Source organism: Pholcus phalangioides, unplaced genomic scaffold (assembly GCF_987345545.1).
Source record: "Pholcus phalangioides strain wild (caught in Gottingen) unplaced genomic scaffold, Ppha-v1.0 ptg000024l_1, whole genome shotgun sequence".
Classification (NCBI taxonomy): domain Eukaryota; kingdom Metazoa; phylum Arthropoda; class Arachnida; order Araneae; family Pholcidae; genus Pholcus; species Pholcus phalangioides.
The window spans coordinates 23,901,607-23,923,139 of record NW_028301616.1 but is presented as its reverse complement, the minus strand read 5'-3'; the positions used below and the strand labels follow the sequence as shown (position 1 = coordinate 23,923,139).

At 37.4% G+C, this 21,533-nt stretch overlaps 2 non-coding genes across 2 annotated transcripts; both read left to right on the top strand.

Annotated features, from left to right (window-relative positions):
* The first annotated feature begins 15,623 nt into the window (after positions 1-15,623).
* Positions 15,624-15,696, top strand: TRNAA-AGC (transfer RNA alanine (anticodon AGC)). The gene has a single exon. It is a non-coding gene; the product is annotated as a tRNA-Ala (tRNA).
* Positions 15,697-17,360: 1,664 nt separating this feature from the next.
* TRNAA-UGC (transfer RNA alanine (anticodon UGC)) lies at positions 17,361-17,432 on the top strand. Its single transcript has one exon. It is a non-coding gene; the product is annotated as a tRNA-Ala (tRNA).
* The last annotated feature ends 4,101 nt before the right edge of the window (positions 17,433-21,533 follow it).

Here is a 21,533-nt window from a genome sequence, read left to right as displayed (position 1 = left end):
TAGATGGGTGTTTGCGGAGTTGGCAATTAAACATTTTGGTGACAATTCGATTTTGAACTTCGCCAATCTTTCAGCGCCTGTAGCTCGCCATTAAATCCAGATATTTCAATGAAATTTGTGTGTACCTAAAAGGATATGTGTTAGGATAGGTTAGTGTTACACCTTATAGGATTACTTTCTACGCTTTCCAAATACTATATGCTTAGTTTGCGGTTTTTTCTGACTTCACGCATTTTTTTTTTCGATATAATCGATTATTCACCATAACTCCAAAAAGGATCTGGGCCCAGGCCACTGAAATCGTTAGACGCTACTGAAACCAGTAGTGCAGCAAATCGATTTATTTCCGGATTGTAAGTAGATTAGTGTGGCATGCAGTAATCATGCTTATAACAACCCTACTGTAATTTGTTCAGTTCTTCGTATTTAATTGAATCTCACCGATTATCATAAAATACAGGGTGTCCTGTAAGAGCTAATGCGACCTTTATCTCATCAACCCATCGTCGTAAAAATAAAGTTTCAATTTAAAAAATGCTTAGAAGACGTTCAAAAATTACCCTCTACTAGTTTTGAGAATTAGAATACAGTGTGTAACAAAATAAAAAAATCTTAAATTTTCATATGGTTCCCCCTGTTCTCTAACTTCCAATTAGAAAGTTGCCGAGACTCTTCTGAAGAGCCAAAAAGAAGAAAATTCCAAGTTTCTAATTGCAATATTAGCTAAGATGTTCGGATTCACAAAATAACGGACAACGCTCCTTTCCCTTATTTACTCTGTGTAGAAGCAACAAATTTTCGTTACATTTCAAACTTCTTTCATAATTCCGAGATAATTAACATTTATTATACAATTGAATTCACAGAACCTACAAGAACGAACGGACCGCGTGACTGTCTGGTTTGAGCGGCCAAACGCAAGTCCAGTTCCTCCATCGCGCAGGCGCGCTCTTTTACCTATTACGCGGACAGCGCCATCTGTATTATTTTGCCACACATTGTATTCTCACTCTCAAAACCGGTACAGAGTATTTTTCAAACGCCTTTTTGAGCATTTTTTAAATTGAAACTATATCTATACGACGTGCGGTTGATGAGATAAAGGCCGCATTAGCACTTACAGGACACCCTATCTATCTTGTTACGTACTTAAGGGGGACATGACGTTCAAATGAAAATTTCTTATTACTCTATATTTCTTGCTAAAAATGCTCTAATGACATTTCAGTACCAATATAATAACAATTTCAGGTCTCTTAGTTTAAAAAATATGTATTTCAACAAGTTTGGCGCCTTATTTATACACCAAAAAGCGCCAAATTGGAACGGTCATTTTTTTGTCCCCTGCATCTCAAATTTCATTGAAAAGCATCTATGATAAACCATTGATGAATAAAAAAATATAAACCTGTTTTTACGGCACAAATTTGCAAATTTTTCATCATTTTTCAACTTTTTTTGCCAAAATTATCATGAAAATGAAATCACACAGTAAAATGCATGCTACAATTTATTGATATATGCCTAACAGAGCAAAATAAAAAAAAAACTGATGCTTTTCAATGAAATTTGAGACACAGGGGACAAAAAATGACTAAAAATTTACCGTTCCAATTTGGCGCCTTTTGATGTATAAATAAGGCGCCAAGCTTGTTGAAAAGCATTTTTTAAACTAAGAGACCTTTAAAATTGTTATTGTATTGATACCGAAATGTCATTGAAGCATTTTTAGCAAGAAATATAGAATAATAAGAAATTTTCATTTGAACGTCATGCGTTGTCCCCTTAAAGCTCTAATTCGTTTAAAATCTATCTATACCCGGTTTAAAGACTGAATTATAAATATCATAATCCAATAGCAAGTTGGGGGAAAAAACAACATCTTTAAAATAGGTATTTGTAAGTGGATATTGGGTCGCATTAGAGAGAATTATAAGAAGGGGGGACACTCTAATGGCTGTTTACAAATTAGAGTTACTCGCCCACAGGAAAGAGTCGAATGTTTTGTTGATTAGCGAGTACTTCTCGTGTCCAAACTATTGAATATAGTTCCCCCCCGAAGGTAATTTCAAAAGTTGTGTCCAAGAGGAGAGAGAGTTCCCATCATCATGATCAGGAAGAAAACATGTTGACTGCGAGGATGGTATGTGAGCTTCGAAATTTTCCGATCTAATCTAATAGTACTTTGATGGCAATGAGATAGACTGTTCGGGTCACGTGGAAAACAAACCCGGATCGATGATTTAATGAAAGTGCTAGCCATTCGAAACTTAATTTGAAACGTTTACGTCCGTTACGCCTTCTTTACGCATTGGATTCGTTATCAATTATATAGAATTGAAATCAATTATATTATACACTGTACGCTTTTCAGAATTATTTCAATTCGAATTACACTCTACACAGGGTGTCCTACAAATCCCTCATCAACCGCTAGCCATAGAGGTATGGTTCCAATCTAAACAATGCTCAAAATGCAGGGCCGTCATTTCAACTTTTTCCGGGGGAGGGGGGGGGAACACATGTATACAAATACAAATACAGCGCCACAACAGGCAAATTGCCGAACGAGGTGGCTGACCTTTAAGAACATCATGGATCCCCGAGCCATTTTTTGGAGGCCCTACCTACTACTGCTACACCACACATGCACCCCGCCCACACCCCCCCCCCCCTCCGTGGAACCCCCAACGAATCGGTACATGCGGGAATGTGCGTGTACGTGTAATGAAACCTGACGTGAAGTTTTTTGTTTCTCTGTAATGCTTGTTATGTGTAGTGCTGCCATCTGCCACCAGTTTTTCTAACTATGAGTGAAGTGTTATGATTGAATGATTTATTGTTGTAGGACTGTTGCTCTCTGTGGTATGTATGTATATACCATATCTGTATGTATATACCATATGTCCGTATCAAAAAGTACTCTCTCAATGTATGTATATGTATATACCATTTTTAGTGTATTTTCAAAAGCCGGGGGGGCAACGGCCTCCCTCCCCTGCCCCCCCCCCGCCCCTAAATGACGGGCCTGTCAAAATGCGTTCGAAAATTACTCGGTATCAATTTTTAGAGTGAAAATACAGTGTGTCAGAAAACAAAGTAAACAAAATGTAAATTTTCATGTGGACACCCTGTCAGAAAAAAGAAACTCTATTATGGAAAATTGTTGTCATGTCTTTTTGGATACCAACAAAACAAATTTCGCGTTTCTGACTGCAATACTCGATGAGATATTTGAATTCATTGGAGAAAAATTGAGGAAGAACAGTATATAAACTAAACTGACGGATTCGCCCCTCCCCTTATTTACGATAATCTTTCCCAACTTTTCCCCAAGTTTGAATTCACATATTTCGGTGAATACTGCAGTTAAAAACGTGGAACGTGATTTTTTTTTCTGCCTTACAAGGGGCAGGGAAACAACTTTCTAATTAATTTTTTTTGGACAGGGTGTTCATATAAAATTTAGGTTTTTTTATTTCCAACTGTATTTTCACTCTCAAAACTGATGCAGGGTAATTTCTGAGCACATTTTGGGCATTTTTTAAATTGAAGCTATACCTCTACGACGAACGGTTGATGAGATAAAGGCTGTATTAGGACTTACAGGACAACCTGTATATCTTTCAAAAATGAAGGAACCGCAAAAAACTTACAGATAACGCTCATCTCACTTATTTATGCTGCCCTTTCACAACTTTCCGCTGATTTTGAATTCGAATATCTCAGCGAATGAAACTTGGAATTTTTTTTCTTTTTGTTTGGGAAAGAAGAGACAGGGCAAAACAACTTTCTAATTGAGAGTTTTAGGACAGGAGGGCCATTTATAAATTTTGATTTTTTTATTTTGTTACACACTGTATGTTTCACTCTCAAAACTGCTTCAAAGAAATTTTTGAACGCCTTTTGAGCATTTTTCTAATTGAAACTACGCTTCTACGACGGACGGTTGATGACATAGCGGCAGCATTAGCACTTACAGAACACCCAGTACGTGTGGGGAAAATATCGCATTTTCACGATTTCCGTGAGACTCGTCTTAGTGGAAATTTGGCAATACCTATTGCAGTTATCCAGACGTCCCGTATATACGGGATTGTACCATAGGCGGAGATAGACTTAAAAGTCTGGGGGGGCACGATGTTTGCTAGAGGCGCATGATGATGATGATGACGCCAATTCATATATACGCAAATACATTTGGTTAGTCGGTTTTACCTTTAACATTGGGAGAGGCAGCCCCAACCGCCCCCGTATCTCCACCCATGGATTGTACCAATGTCCCGGGAAAAAAAGCATTTCGTTTGTTTCGTCACAAATTCCTAAATTACAGAAAAAGCAGAAATTTGTGATTCTTTGATAATTGTTATAAAAGTTGAAAATTTTTTTATTAGTTTTTCACAACCCCTGGTGGTGGTCCAAATTCGGCCCGGAAGGACTTCCATCGGGAGCGCGAAGGGTGTTCCGGTTGAAAAGAGGAAAATCAGGAAAGTAAAAAATATTCCTTTAGGTCTGCTGGAAGGACTTTTTAGTCCCTTGAGGCTACTAAGTATTTGTTTGTATCATGTGCGTATTATTTATTGGTATTCGTGTATTATTATACTTGCATTTATCTATGACATGTTTGTATTTGCGTGGCATATGTTTGGATTCCTGTACGTTTGTATTTGTGAAATAAATAAAAAAAAAATGTCGAAGTCCGTATCAAAAAGTATCATTGAATGGCCGACCATATTTCCGTCATAAAAATACGGGAACGGGGCATCGCCAATTATTGCAAAAAAATAGCCTGAGGTACATAAAGTTGCCAATTGTAACCAATAAATGCCAAAGATTTGCCAGTTTATGCCAAAAAAAATGGAATTGTTAAGTAAAGTGGCCAACTGTCACAAGTCCCGTCAGAGCAGTGTGTGGCCGCCTTAAAAGACCATGTGAGTATACGAAATGTGTCACCTCTTGATTTGTTTAGTGAGTACCGCGGTGCTCCCTAACAACAGGTTCAAGATGACTGACTGCCTTCTATATGTGACAGTAATTTTCTCTTATTTCTCTCTCTCTCTCTCTCCAGCTGAAAAGCCAGCTACGACCTTGATTACTGGTTGAGTTACCAGGTTGAGAAAACATGAATACGTTACTGTTTAGCAGCCTATATAAGTAGCCTTCAAAGCATAAAGCAACTTCTATAGAGGCCTTTCTTTAGTTTTAATCATCCACAAATCCTTCATTGTGGCCACCAACAACAGTTCCAACCTTTCCTGGAAGAGATTATTTTCGTCAGAATACTATTTTCTTGGCAGGCCTTTAGGTGCCTATATAACCGGGCGGACTCATCAACCTCCATCTTGGACAATGGTGCAAAACCCAGTTTTCTTGTTCAAAGTGATGTATAATCGTTAAAAAGAATACGGATATAGGAGACAGTAGTTCTCTTGGAAACCCAGACTGACTTATCCGCCATCTTTGTGCCAAGTAAGCCGTCTGTATTATCGCCACAGCCAGACGCTGTTCCCTATCCCGTTTTTACGCAACGATTAGATGTCACTATTGACAAAAAATTTGTTTTTGTTTCTCCAAGATAGAGGAGGATGAGTCCGCCCTGTTATCAAGGGAACAGCGTGATTGGCTAAAATGTCACACTTAGCTCAAAAATGACAGATAAGTCAGCCTGGAGGCAGACCTAACAGCGTGGTCGTCCCTATATCCAGTGCTTTTGAATAAGAATTCATTCACCTGTTAATCAAAAACGCCTTTTTTAACGACAAAATCTGGTTTCATGAGTGTCTCTTATTGAGAGGTTGTACTGTATAGCCCGCATTTTAGAAGATAAATAGCCCATAGGGTGTATAAAAAAGAGTAATAAAAACACGAAATGAAGAGAAAAAAGTTTCAAAATTAGAATTTATTTAATAATTTCAATTTCATTGACATGAACTTTTCGAGCTGATTTTCCAGAAGCATTACATCAAGTTCTCGAACCTAGCTGTGAATTCCGGTCTGTAGCAGCGACCCCTGCAATGAAATAAATGCACAATTTTCAACTCTAGAACATGCATAAAGTTAACTTATTGTACAAAAAAATCATCAGATATCGAGCATGTACTCAGTACTGAATAAATTACTGCTGTTCTTCTATTGGATCAGTCAATCATGTTGGAAGGTTTGGAGTCCGCTTTGCAAGGAAAATGTCAAGACATGAATAACTGAGTGTTGTAGATACATACCTGTCATTACGGTATCAATATATTGCTTTTCCTATGACGGCGCCTCTGGGAACTCCGATCACACCGCCATGGGCAATACCGATTGGAGCAGCCACGACTGCAGGGGCGATCGGTCTTGCGTAGGCAATGGGCCTAGCGGCGATAATAGGAGCACCGATGGGTGCTACCAGGCTGCCGTGGGCGACTGCAGCTACGAGCAAGAGGATGGCTACCTATTGAATAATTCGAGAACACTAGTTATAAAAGAAGCGCACAGAAACACACCAAAATATTGTCACTTACGTACATTGAGTGCACACGGGGTGCTCTAACACTTTAAAAACCAACTAAAAGGAAACAATGATAGTTAACAAACTTCTTATGGGCTCAAAAAAAGATCGGATTTTTTTTTTTAATCCAAGAAAAAAATTAGTTCCAAAAGTTTTCGATAGATGGAGCTGAGATTAAATATTTGAAGCAGATTTTATGCAAATCATCGTCAGCACCATCTCTATTACAATTCCAACTCGGATTGGAGGAAGGAGCAACCTAATTATCTTAAATAAAAGAAAAATTTAGTTACCACGTTTAAATAATTGACTTATTGAAAGACATGATAAGTAGATTTCGCACAATCGCTTAACAGTTTATCCCGAGTATACTCGTGCATCTCATTTTGAAATTTCGTGTTAATTATATTCGCGTCTCATTTATTTTGGCGTACTTTCCGATTAATAGATGGTGTTGCCTAAGTATTGAACAAAGTTTCTCGGCGATAAAAAGGGGGTGTTTTTATTATTTCAGTCGTATAATACACAACTGTATGGAAAAATACAAATTACCTACTGATACAAAAATGCAACATTAATTTTCTACAATACAAAATATTTAAATTCAGTGGCCTATGCTTTTTTACATGTATTTTGCATTTAACAAAGCGTTTTTCATTGGATTTCTTGTGTTAAAAAAAAAATTCTGGGTATTTTTTTTCAATAATCACAATATATAAGAGCAGTTTATCTAATTGCTTCAAGTATCGACGCATGCCTTTAACATTGATGAGGTTGCCTAAGCCTCTAGCTCATATAGGGAATTGGAATCAACTGTGTCAAAAAAAAGTTCAAAGGGCCAGATTAAACAATGTGGGGAGCTCCCAAACTAAACACTACATTTCCATGGGGAGATTAATTTAGAATAATATGATATTAAATTCTTTCTTTTATTTTAGCAATTGAAAAATCCTAATCCTGGCCAAAGAACCCGGTTAAAGATTGTGCGCGAGAGAGAGGGGGGCTCCTAAACCAAACACTTCATGCACATAAAAGACATTAATTGATTATAATCAACGTCTTTAACGCTCTCACCGACATTGACGAGATATGAATAATATAAGAATATGAGTATATTCTTAAAATAATTTTTATTTTAGCAGTCTACAAATCCTGGCCCAAAAGTCCATTTAAAGAATGTGAAAAGCTCCTAAACGAAATACTACATGTCTATAGGAGGCATTAGTTGGGAACAATCAGCGATATTTAATCCTCTCACATGGGTATCGGCAAAATATCCCATCTCCTTTAAACCCTTTCGTTTTAGCAATTAAAAATCCTGGCCTAAGAGAGTGGTTAAAGAACATTGGAGGCTTCTAAACTAAAGATTACATTTCCATAGGAGTCATTAATTGAGAATGATCAACGATATTTTTAAACGTCTCACCGTCATCAACGAGATATCTCGTTATTGTAAAAGCCTTCATCTTTCTGGCATGAGGGTCCCTTGCCTTCGTATTACAGGCACAAAGAGTCCGCGGAGTGGAACACAATAAGTTAAGAACCTGTAATTTTGAAGAGGCAAAAGTCACAAATGAAAAAACTACTCACCTTAGCGATCATGATGACTTTTCTTCTAGAGATCAAGGAATCGTATGATGCCGTCTACAAACTATCCCGGCCTTTATATACCATAAAAACGGCTCGCATTTATTAATTGGGTTTTAAATTAAAAAAGAAATTCCCATGAAATCGAAAAATTATCAAATAAATTTAAATCTATAATTAACTTCCAACATGGTAATGATCGAAGATAATTCTATTTCGAGATATGGTCAGAAAAAAATATTGCATACGCGTCGAGAATATTGATCATACATACGTCTGATGTAATAAGAGCCTAATCTTGCAAGGGATTGATTGCCTTCAGCGGAAATCTATCATCCATAGGCGTCGCCGCCGCATGTCCCTAATAAAAGAAACAGGCCTATAGGCTACTGAAAGCACACACACACATGGCGAGTGAAGGTCTTTATGTAAATTAGCACAACAGCATCGCACTAATACTAAAATAAAAATGCTAACAATAATAATAACGGTTAATCGTTCATTTGTGTTCGGCTGCTCAGCATTCGGAGCTGTCAACATCATGGCATGTTTGAAATAAATTAAAAAAAAAAAATTCATGCGCCAATTTTACATGAATTAGAAGAAAACCGTGAATCTTATGAGAGAGAGAGATGTTGACTAAAAACTGACTTTTCAAGGATTTCTGGAACAAGGTGGTTCGAAGCAATGTTCAGGCGCATGCCCTTGATGTTGGACGAACGAACAGATTTCAGTTCACCTTGAAAAGTTTTTTGTTTTTTTTTTTGAAAAATAAAGTTTTTGATTAATATTTTCTGAAAATTTTCAAGAAGATAATTAAGACCAGATGGATTTAATGGATCAAATCATTTGCCTGTGGATAGAAAAGCAAAATATAGCGACGGAAATCATTTCTTAGAGTTTCATATGAACCGATAATTATTAAAGATGATAATAGGGCAGGATGAGTGATAATTATATTCATGCTCATGGATTCAATTTCAGTATAGTGTCTTTTTCTGCTAATAATAATGGTTTATTTTCCATACACACACATAAAAATGCTGTTTACTCTGCAAGTTTTTACATGCTATGATGGAAATGTTTCCGTATGTTTGTTGATCATTGATCATTTTTGTCGCACCACGGTCATTTTCTACACACGAGGGCTAATTATACCGGGACCTACAATTTAGTGCCGATTCCGAACGGCAATTGTTTGTTTTTTTATACTCATCGAGAGGTTGGTGCTGTAACCCCTCGATTGGGGACTTCCCTGCGGTAGCAATTTTTTCTCCGGTCATGTCGCCGTTTTTGTTGTACCTCTGTGTCAGGAAAGTTTTCTGACAAGGACGGACCGAGTATCGAACTCGCGACACCTCTAAACATCCTTTGGTACTTTAGGCGAGTATCTTATCGACCTGGGCTACCGCGCCCTCCGTATGTTTCTATCGAAGGGGTACTGAACAAGGCAGAGCGTTAAAGCCTATGACAAGGGTCAAAGATTTTTGGTTATAGTATAGATATAGATATAGTATAGTATAAATCTTCCGAATTACAGAAGCAAACACAAACCAACCTCATGAAAAGCAGGTTTTGAAATCTGGAACATTATAAACGTTTGACCAGCAGATGGCGCTAATCTAAAATCAAATTTTCACAAGTAAGAAATTTTCATTTCGGATAAGAGAAATTATTACTGTCATCCAATGAAGGTATCCGCTATAAATGCAAATCTTTCTCTCTTTTGGACTTCTTTTTTTCCTTTCTTTCAAACCGAGCACAACCCTGGTCTATCGCCATGGGCAATTTGCTACCGAGTGAGTTGTGCTGGAAGTGTGAGTGTGTATGCGTAACAGTCTGAGTGTGTATACAGGATGTCCTGTTAGTGCTAGCATGGCCTTTATCTCATCAACTGTCCGTCGTAGAGGTATGGCTGTTTCAATTTAAAAAAATGCTCAACAGGCAGTCAAAAATTACCCTGTATCAGTTTTGAGAGTGAAAATACAGTGTGTAACAAAATAAAAAAAAATCAAAATTTTTATACGGTCCCTTATGCTCTAACATCCAGTCAGAACATTGTTCCTCTGTATCTCCCGAGGCCAACAAAAATAGTCCAAGTTTCTAAGTGTATTATTCGCTGAGATGTTCGAATTCAGAAATTGGAGAAAAGTTGGGAAAGGACAGCATAGAGATGAGGGAAAGGAGCGTTGTGTGTGTGTCCATTAGTTTTTTTGCTGTTCTTTCATAACTTTTCATTGCACTCAGAACAATGGAATTTTTTCCTTTGGCTTCAGAAGGCAACAACTTTTTTAATTAGAAGTTAGAGGACGGGGGGGGGGGGGTTCAGATTTCTTATTTTGTTACACACTGTATTTTCACTCCCAAAACTAGTACAGGGTAATTTTTGAACGCCTGTTCGGTATTTTTTAAATTAGAATCCCACCTCTACGACGGACGGTTGATGAGATAAAGGCCATGTTAGCACTTACAGGACATCCTGTATAGCATATTTTCCCAACGTTTTTTCCTCCCACCGCCCCCTTCTTCGAGAAATTTTTTCCTCCCAGCGCCCCCCAACGCAATCTAACCAATAGAATCCTATGCTATATTCGTAGCTTCTACCGCCCCCTGGAACATTCCATCGCCCCCCCCCCAGGGGGGCGTTAACGCCCACGTTGGGAATCACTGCTGTATAGTGTTGTGTTTGATTTGTCAGCGCTGCCATCTACATTTCAGAAGTGAAGTGAGTGAATTATAATGATTGAATATTTGTTCCGTTGTAGGCCTGTTGGCAAGACTTTTCAACTGGCAGATCGGCTCGCATTCGCGCCCTGAACTTTGAAACCACAGGAAAAACAATTTCACCCGACCACTCCACTTCGGGACCACGATAGAGCGAATTAGAAGACTTTCATTGCGCAAGCTTTCCTTCGCTTTATGCTACATAATCGCGTAAAGTGAGTTGAATTTAGTGTGACTAAGATATAAATGGGGGAAGTTTCTTCTCAGATGAATAAAGAAAATAAACCAAACTGTAGCAGCAAAATAAATTTTTATGAACGAATTGATTACTTTAAGTAAGAGGATAAGTTTCATAAAATCATAATTAATTCATTTATAGAATTAATTGAATTAATAATTTTTACTTCTCTGACTGCTCTTAATTGTTGGACTGGTTCTGGTGAGAGTGTGGATCCTGATCGCGAAAAAACTGGATGAGAGCTGATGAAATAGTCTGCTAATGAAATAGTCAAGAATCAGATGAACAGCAAAGAGCAGCATTCTTCGCCTGCACAAAAACCTTTGTAGAAACACACAGAATCCCGAATATACTTCGCAAATATGACGATCATTCTTGTTAGTTTCTTAAAACAAGTGCAAAAAGATTGTGACTGCAAAAAGATGCGTTGTTAAAAGATATTCATTGGAAGTTTTGATTAGTTAAATTTAAGCGGGGGGGGGGGGGGGTTTCCCCGACTTATCTACTGTAAATTCCCCAAATACAACGGATTTTGTCATTAAAACAGAATTTTCAATCACGTCGAATCTTTAATTCGTACGCCGCAATTTACAAAATTAAAATCAAACTCCAGATTTTCGTAGGTTGCAATTTCTTACAGTAATTTTTCAAAATCGCGTTATAGCGAAAACGCGTAAAGGGAGATCGCATAAAGCGAGGGATAACTGTAGCCGCGAAAATTTGCATATTATAGACACATACGTAATTGCTAAAACTTGAAATAAAACATATTTTTATTAAAGTCGCTGAGATTTCAAATAGAGGAATGATAAATGAAGAAGAAATGACACAGATTATTCCTGAGCATACAGGAAGGAAAACTCGATAAAAAAAAAAAAAAACTTATGATAAATCTGAAGTAATTTTGAAAAATGTACGTACAAATTAGTAGCAGGGAAAATCATGATGAATATGATCAAAGTATTTCAAGTTCATAGTTTTTCTGCAAGTGCGTATGTTAAGATGCTACAGCAAATTAAACCATTAAGTCAGCAAGGCCCATGCGTGATCGTATATACAGGGTGTACGTAATTTCTGAGCTGTCTGAAGCCGTAACTACTCATCAGGAAACTTTGAGAATGTCTTAATGAAGGGATAGGAAAGAAACCGAATATAACAAATTTAATGGGTTCCGACTACTTTCACTACTGGAGAATATTTTCTACGCGAATAGTTGTGCATGTGCTAATGTTTTGCAAACGTGAGACCACAATCTAAAACACTGTACAGATCATTCCCAAAATTATCCCGTATATCGGTTTCAGGGAATTAACAGAGCAGCTGAACTGTTGGGGAAGGATGGTTGTTCTTCTATGGCGTGTGAGGAGAAATTTTAACCAATACGGTGCGTAAAAAAGATATGAAGCCTTTGGAAATCCGGTGTTACGCATTAAGGAATATTTCATACTTCTGTTTCAAAATGAATGAGGAGCCTCGAAGGGAAACAGCTTTCGATTAACGTAATACTTGATATCATTTCTGAAGTTGATGCTAGGGTAAATAAAAACAATCTGGCCTTAAAATACGTCATTTCTCCATCGACCCTTTCAACATTTTTGAAAAATCGGACGAATTTGTAGTTTGGAATTGAAACAGGAGCCTTTTCCAGCAGGGCCACGGAGCGGCGGGAGGAGACGTTCTAGGATCCCGTAGGAAAAAAGACTAAACTTTCAAATTTTCAAGATGTGGATGTCTTTACAGGACACTTTAGAGAAACATGCATGTTTTCAAAACGTTCGTTCCAGAAATATGCCAGCATGTGCTTTTGGATGCGATATCTTTCGAGCACTTATTTTAAACATTGCGACGCGTTTGAGTCCACGTATACTTTAGAAGAATTTGTTGTTTCCTCAGCTTTTCCACAATATTTGTACAAAAAAAATACGGATTATTTGCCTCAAATATGTCAAGTAAGTAAGTAAAACTTATCCAAAAAAAAACAAAAACGCGGTGCTTAATTGATTAAGTTGATCTTTTGAAATTTAACTTCATACTTTTTATTTTTGAGAATAAGTAATTTTTTTTCCTTAGAATCAAATTCCACTACAATGAATTCTTTTTAACAGATGTCAAAATTCGCAAAATCGGAAATTCCTTCATAATGAAATTCCGTTATAACGAAGTGATTTCTTCGGTCTCTCGCAGTTCGTTATAGCGGGATTCGACTGTAGTAGTATATATATATATATATGTATATATAGTTGGACCAGCTTAAAATGAAGTCGAAAAAAGAAAAAACAGCGGAAATATTCGTAAAATGTGAACTTCGTTGTATCCAGACCGACCTGAAAAGTATAGATGAGCAATACGAAATTCCCATGAAATGGCGAAACTCCGTTACATGTAAAAATTCGAGATATTCGTGTTGGTTATAAGTGAGTCCAATGTATATAGGTGTCCCAGAGTCCAAAAACCAATTTTCCGCAACGCTTGTTTGTCCCGTAACCATTGATAACCATAAGGAAAGAAAAGTAGAACAGCACGAAAATTAGAAAAAGAAACGAATCATTACAGTGACCGATTAATTCAAACAAGTTTTCATTCAACTTTTTCCCCTCTCTACTTGCGTGACCATAAATTTTACGTATTTCCCGGGACATTATAATCGTATTTTCGCGTAGTTTTCGCCATCCCGACATTTTTGTAAAAATGTCCTATATCCCATGAATTTTCAATTAAGCGAACTTCAATTTTCTGCCTTTTTTTTGAAATCAAGGATTAAAATCATCTTCCCAACTCATAAATTATATTATAATAATTACGACAATAAATGCCAAACCAATATTCCTCTCACATACAGGGTCATAATTAAAGTTCCCGTACTCTGAGCAGGTCTTTTTTTTTTTCAAAAACTGCTTATCCGAATACAGACAAGTTTTTAGGATATCTTAAAGAGACCATGAGAGAGATTTATGAAATAAAACGAAGCTCAATTTTCGACCACCAGGTGAAAAAGTGGGTTTTTTTTTATTGCATTTTACATTTTCCATAGGTAGCCATATAGCGTATATATGAATACCTATGTACACGTATGGCCACTCTACATCCCGTATTTCCCGGGACAGTCCCGGTTTTTTTCTGTTTTTCTAGCTGTCCCGACTTCTTTGCAAAAATATCCCGATTTTTCACGTGTTTTCAACGAAGCCAACTCGACTTTTCATTCTTCATTTTATTCATCAAATCAACAGATAAAATTATCTTCCCAACTCAGAAATTATGACAGTTACACGACTGCAAATTCATCTCACATATTTGTCATGCTTTTTATTTTAATTCACTAAAATTTGAAGTGGGTCTTCATTTCTCATGATTGGTGACTTTTCTGCGATTTTAGCAACAGTTAGCAACTTTGCTTGGTTTTGACATCATTTTTTGGCAAAAATTGGAAATGTTTCGTATTTTCCTGTATTTTTCTCGAGAAAATATGGTCAGTCGGTATTTATACCAAGTTTCAATGAAATACGTCAACCAAAACGGGTATAGGTCTGGGTTGTTTTAGAAAACTCAAGGGCGTAGCGAGGGGGGAATTGGGGGTTTGGTCCCCCCCCCCTAAATGTGAGAAAATGACCGAAGAAAGAACAATAGATTTGGCCATCTTTTTCCCTATCATTTTGGTTTCCCCCCCCCCCGAACAAAATTTCTGCTACGTCCCTGAATATACTGACACTGCTCAAACTAATGTAATGTCATTGATATCCTAAAAAATTTGGCTATACAGTTTTGAGAAAAACTACTCAGAGTACTGGAACTTCAATTATAATCAACGTTTATCGTGTTTTTCATTTTTTAATTTCATTTCGTAAAATTCTCTTTAACACTTAGGCTGACCAATTGTTGCCAAAAATGACGCCAAAATCGAACAAAGTTGGCAAATATTGTTGAAATTACGGAAAAATCACAATGGCGGGAAACGAAGCATTTCTGCAAATTACAGTGGATTAAAATGAATTTCACAAAAAAAAAGTTCACCAAGACAATTGTGGGAGATTAGTATTCTGATATATAGTTGTAATTATCATAATATAATTTATGAGTTGAGAAATAATTTTAATCTTTGACTTGAATAAAGAATAAAAATTGAAGTAGGCTTCGTGTAAAATACGGGAAAAACCGGGACACTTTTGCCAAAAAGTCGGGACGACCAAAAAAAACAGAAAATACCGGGACTGTCCCGGGAAATACGGGACGTATGGTCACCCTAAGTAGAGCTTCATTTCCAGAGATTGCGATTTTTCAGTTGATCTCACCAATTTTTGACAACTTTCCTTACTTTTGGCATCGTTTTTGGCAGTTATTGGCAAGCTCTTGCGTTTTCCGAAGAAATCTGGTCAGTCTATAAATAGGCTGTTGAAAAAAACGGGACATTTCCATAAAAGAAAAGTGGAACGAAAAATACATTAGAAAATGGACATGTTTGGCGCCGAAAAAATAAAAGTCGCCAGAGATTCCTTTTTTTTTCCTAATCACTGAAGTTCCATTCCCATTTCTGAGGCGAACGAAAGTTTAGTTTATTTTTTATATAATAATAAAGCAATAAAGTCCGTCGGGGGCGTAGCTCAGATGGTAGAGCGCTCGCTTAGCATGCGAGAGGTACCGGGATCGATACCCGGCGCCTCCAAGTGACATTTTTTTTTTTTTCCCCCACCCAAACTGTTCAACAAAGCAAAACTATAATTAAAATGAAACTAATTTTCCAAAAATCAACAACAAAGTATCATAATTGTTTTTCCTAGTTTATATTTCATTCTCGCTGTGCATCATTCCTTAAACTTGTTTAGTAAAACGCTGATAATATTTGAATTGAAACGTTATAAATGCTGTAATAACGCATTTTAAATTTTTAAGGTAATTTTTCATTTTTTAAATAAAATATTTAGAATATTTAAAAATATAATTCGCTTAATTTTCATTAATATGCGAGAATGCAAATTTTATATATACAAAAAAAAAACCCCGTTTAATAAAACTTAAATCGAACCAAAAAGGAAACCGAATTTTGAATAAATTTCTCTTTTGTAAAATTGTAAAATATAAATATTGTTGAAACAATATTTATATTGTTTCATTTTACAAAAGAGATTACTGTATGTAGATTGAACATCTAAAAATAAACACAAAACTGCAACAAAAAAACCACGCAAAAAAAACCTAATTCATAACTTAGGAAACATTATTCATTATTTTTTCACAATTTAAAATTAAATGTGTATATTTATATGACCTTATATTTTGTATATTTTGCTTCAGAAAAATTTTGACGTTGATAAATAACTTCATTATCATTGAAATTTGTATTCTAAATGGCATGTGTGTAATTTTGTTAACCCATTTTTCACTGACGTTGCATTTTTGCGCTTAGTTTTTAATTTCTTTCTTTTTTTTTTTATTTAATTTTCATACAAATTTTTGTATGAAATTAACATTTTTGGCATCAGACCTTCCAATTTAAAAAATTAAAAAAGGTCTAATGTACGCGCCGTGTAGTATTTTTAAAAATTTGTTTACATAGAAATTTAATTTTCTTTTTTTGTGACTTTTCAAAAATGAATGTTTCGGAAATTTTATCTCAATTTTCGATCTGGTAAGACCATGAACAGAGAAAAAATAAATTTCAAAAATAGAAATAGTTTCTTCTTAAATTTCTTTTGTCACACGTGAAACATGAAATTTCTTAAAATCATAACAATTTGATAACAAACATTATTGGTTAACCATCAATAAATAATTAAATGGCCTTATTTAATATGTATTAATTTTAAATTTACATTAATTACAAAGCAGAACATGTTAAATAAAAATCCAATTTTTCGAAACTTCCCAAATTTTTTTTTTTGAGCAACCATCAATTATCATAAAAAAGAATTGTGCAATTCTGTCATGAATTGTAGAAGCAGTCAAAAATGGGGCAAGTAAATTATTGTTTTCCACTAAAATATTCAAAAACCAAAATAACATCAAATTTTTAATAATTTTTATCTTTTCTAACATAGAACAACATATCTGAGAAATCATCTCTAATGCTTTTCTCCCATAACCGAATTAAGAATTGATTACATGGATATATGCTTCTCTATAGCTTCAGAATAGTAATTGAACCCTTAATTAAAATCAATTTAATAATTAACTTTATTACAATTGGAGGAATTTGTATTTTAAATGATACGATATCATGAGTGAATATCTATTTTTTAATGGAAGTATGGATTGCAATTTACTCAGCATTTTTCTGTTGTCGGGGTTTGTTTATATAAGATAATACATAATAAAGTACTGGTGGCAACAGGGGGTGTAGCTCAGTGGTAGAGCGTTCGCTTTGCATGTGAAAGGCCCCGGGTTCGATCCCCGGCACCTCCACTTTTTTTTTTTCTTCTTCCTTTCCCCCCCCCCCTCCTCGACGAAATGTCGAAAAATTGCTAGGTACAATGTGAATACAATTTTGTTTTGTCAAAATGGACTTTTAAGAATACAATTTATTGAGTATAAAAACAGCATTGTGCATTGAACGCTAGATAATCTTGATGAGTTTGGGGCCATAGGTGTAAACTTGCATCCGGGACATGCAGGGCTGGACAATGGGTGAGGCCGCACCGGGCCACTAAATTTTAGGGGCCGCAAAACAGATTTGATTACATTTGACCTTCAAAAAATGACTAATTTGCATTTTGATTTCATAACATTAGCTTAAAATTTTGTCCAAGACTACAAAAATTCGGACATCTAAAGCCTAGGGTTTTGACAAACTGTTTTTGCACCGGGCCGCAAAATACTTAAGACCGGCCATGGGTACATAGGCGGAGATAGACTTGGAGATCTGGGGGGCGCGATGATGTCAATTCATATATGCATATATACATTAGATCAGTCAACTTCACCTTTGATGCTGGGGGGGGGGGGGGCAATGCCCCCCACATCTCCACCCATGTATGGGTAAAGCCGTCTCAAAAGTATCACGGGCTCTTTTCCAGTGATTTTTGTGAGGCCCTGTACCTGGCTAGAAATTGTTGCCTACTAATTAAAATGCTTACTGCCTAAAATTTGAACACATTCGTAAGGCCCCTCTGCACTCAAGGCTCCCGGGTTAAGACGGCACTGCCCATTTACCCGCCTTTCAACCCAGTCGATAAGGGCTGGCAGGGAGCATAGGCGGATATAGACTTAAAACCATAAGCCGGGAACGATGACCTCGGTTACTAATAGTACAGGGCCGGTTCTTGGCATTTTTCAAGTGCAAGAGAATATTTCAGAGATAAAAAAAAATCACTCCTCATCTCTGGTTGTTTGGCGCCCTAAACAAATCACTCCCCCTTTTTCCCATCAGTCGGCGCCTTCTGCGGCTGCGTATTTCGCACGCGTATTAAAGCCGGGTTTTCCTGGGAGCCTGCTCCGTGCGCGAATCACGCGCGCAACGTGATTCGCCCAGCGTGACACGCAGTCCACTCACCAATAAGAAAAGCAGCATGACTGTTTTCCTACAGAGCGCAATACCGGTGCCGTCTTAACGCACGGCCCGGGGGCGTCACAGAAGTGACATCCGGTTGAAATTCTCTAAAATTTTCAAGGTAGGGGCCAAGGCCTCAGAAAAACCACTTGGCCCGGGGGCGCGTGATGCTCTTAAGACGGCCCTGCGCAATACGCCTCACGACAACGCATTACGTCGGGCGTGATTGGCCTACTGCTTCTGGAGGAGTCAAATGCGTCGTGCGCCGCGGTTTTGCCGATGTTCTCTTCACTCTCGTGTTTTCTCTCCCTTCCTGTCAAACCGGAACATGCAGACGACAGAGTAGCTGATGCCAAGGCCATATACTATTATAATATAGCTACCCTGCTCTGATGCGCCACGCTAGGAAAATACAAACGCGTAGCGTAATCATGTAACGCGTTGCTACCGACGCGAAACTATACTGTTTGGTTCACGCGGCGCAAAACACCTATTCCTTAGGAAAACCCGGCTTAAAACACATTGGAATCTTCCGATCCAGATTTTGAACACCAGGCACCAAGTTCATCACTGAGGCGGCTCGTGCTGCCATCTCTTATAAACATGTACAGTTCGAAAATGTTATGAGTTTATACGTAATGTTAAGATGGCAGCACGAACACATTAAAAGCAGTGAATTTTCAAATTGTCGAAATTGGTTTTTTTTCCCTTCTTGAGTGGTCCCGCCAGTACCCGACTTTAAGGGGTATGCGACATGTGCGATCTCACATGGGGGGGCCCCCCCCCAGTGCCGTCTTAACGCACGGCCTCAAGAGAAGAGGGGCCTCGCAAAAATGAGATCCGGTTGAAATTTTTTGGGATTTACCGGGTAGGGCCTCCGAAAAACCACTTGGCCCGGGGACCCATTGTACTCTTCAGACGGCCCTTTCCCCCCCCCCAACTCTTAAGAATTTACGAAAGAAATTATCGTAATTTTCATCCATTTTGGAAATCTACACTTTCACCTATAAACTAGTTTCCCAAACTTTTTGTTCTATCCGCTTTTCTTTCATCAGAAATTTTTTTGTCTCATCGCCACGCCCCACTCAAGCAAACCTACAGGATCTTATGTTAAATCAGCAGCTTTCATCGCCCTAACCTGGATCACTCCATCACCCACCAGGGGTCGATATTGCCCACTTTGGGAAACACTGATCTAGAAATAACTCCGTAATTCTGATCTAGAAAGAAAAAATTTGTGGAATTTTCATCAATTCTAGAATTATTTCATTTATTTCGAAAAGCTTTTAACAATTTCAAAAAAATAGAAAAAAAAAGCAAAGAGTCCGTAGAAAATTGAAAAATTCATGAAAACCGGAAAGTAACCGATTTAAAAAAAACGGTTTGCAGTGTTACCATCGTTACGTCATGGGAAGTTTTACGAGGGGAGAAATTATAAAAACAGCCGATAGGTGGCACTGACGTACACAATTCAAAAAAAAAAGATACGCAAATAACGAACAGAATGCCTCCACACAAATCGTTTATTACAGCAATATGTGTTCATGACCACCACAGGGAATAACACATTGAAGACGAGTCACAAATCCAGCAACGGAATTCAGCATCCTTGCTCACGAAACTCGTGACGTCACTGAATGAATGAACGCCAGGGGTAAGACGCCTTCATATAGGAGTTATTAAGGAGTGTATTAAGGAGTTCTAGCCAGGGGCTCCACCACTGGACCCATCCCGTTGTCGAGATCTCTTCCAGCCCAGCTTGCGTGGTAGAGTCTGGAACAAAGTGAGTGCACCTAATAGTCTCAGTGTGTAGCTAGTGTTGTATCTGATATTTCAGTGCTGCCATCGATACTTCAAATTGTGAGTGGAGTGTAATGATTGAATATTTGTAATGTTGTAGGCCTGTTGCTCTCTGCGGCGAGACTTTTCAGCGGGGAGATCGGCTCGCTTCAATGACGTCACTGAAGAATGCCATTTGACCTATTGCCATTGGCTATAGCAGGCCGACGCATGCGATACCTTTGCCTTTTTTGCAATATATGAAATGGTAATAGGAGAAATGGCCGCATTCATTGACGACAAAACCTCCGTGCGGAGGCCTTGTGCTATAGGTGGTGTTAGCTCACGTACACGGTTTACAATGGTAAACTGGTTGTCGATTAAAAGCGAAAGTTCTTATAACCGTCTCATTTGCATATTTCCACCGAAGTAGCTCGTACCAGCGCTACCTATCGTACCAGTTATCGGCTATTTTTTAAGGGGTGGTTATTTTCTCTCGTTAGCCCCTAGCTTTCCGATTAGACGTCATAATCATCAGCATCACTATGAGGGACAAGCACAGGATGGGCGTGTTACAATTAATAACCATATTTGCTCGAGAAAAACACGGGTCATTACCAATTATAGCCAAAAATTCTGCTGAAAGTAAGCAGTCGCCAAACCATGCTAAAATCACAGAAAAGTCACTAATCGCGGAAAATGAAGCGTCACTTTAAATTTCACTGAATTAAAAAAAATAGAGACAAAAGGGAGATGAATATTCTTGTTTGGTTTGTAGTCGTACTTATCGTACTGTAATTTCTGAGTTGGAAAGAGAACATTTTAATCGTTAATTTGAATAATAAAAAAGTCAATTTTGTTTCGTTGAAAATACGTAGAAAACGGTACATTTTTTGCAAAAAAGTTGGCACAGCCAAAAAAACAGGACCATCCCGGGAAATACGGAACGTATGGTCACTTGTGGTGGCCGCCTATAAAATTAAAAAAAACAAAACTATTCATAATTTTTCTAGCAAAATTAGTCTGGTTGCTTTCAACCATTAAAAAGAACAATATTTGTACGATATCGATGTATAAAGCTTTTACGACCTGGTACAATTACTCAACCATTACACTTTGCTCATAGTTAGAAAAACTGATGGCAGAAAAAAACTAATACACAGAAACAAACACAACACGTACCAATTTGTTAGAAAGGGGCCGTTCAAGTATTACGTAAGCAAATTTTTAGCCATTTT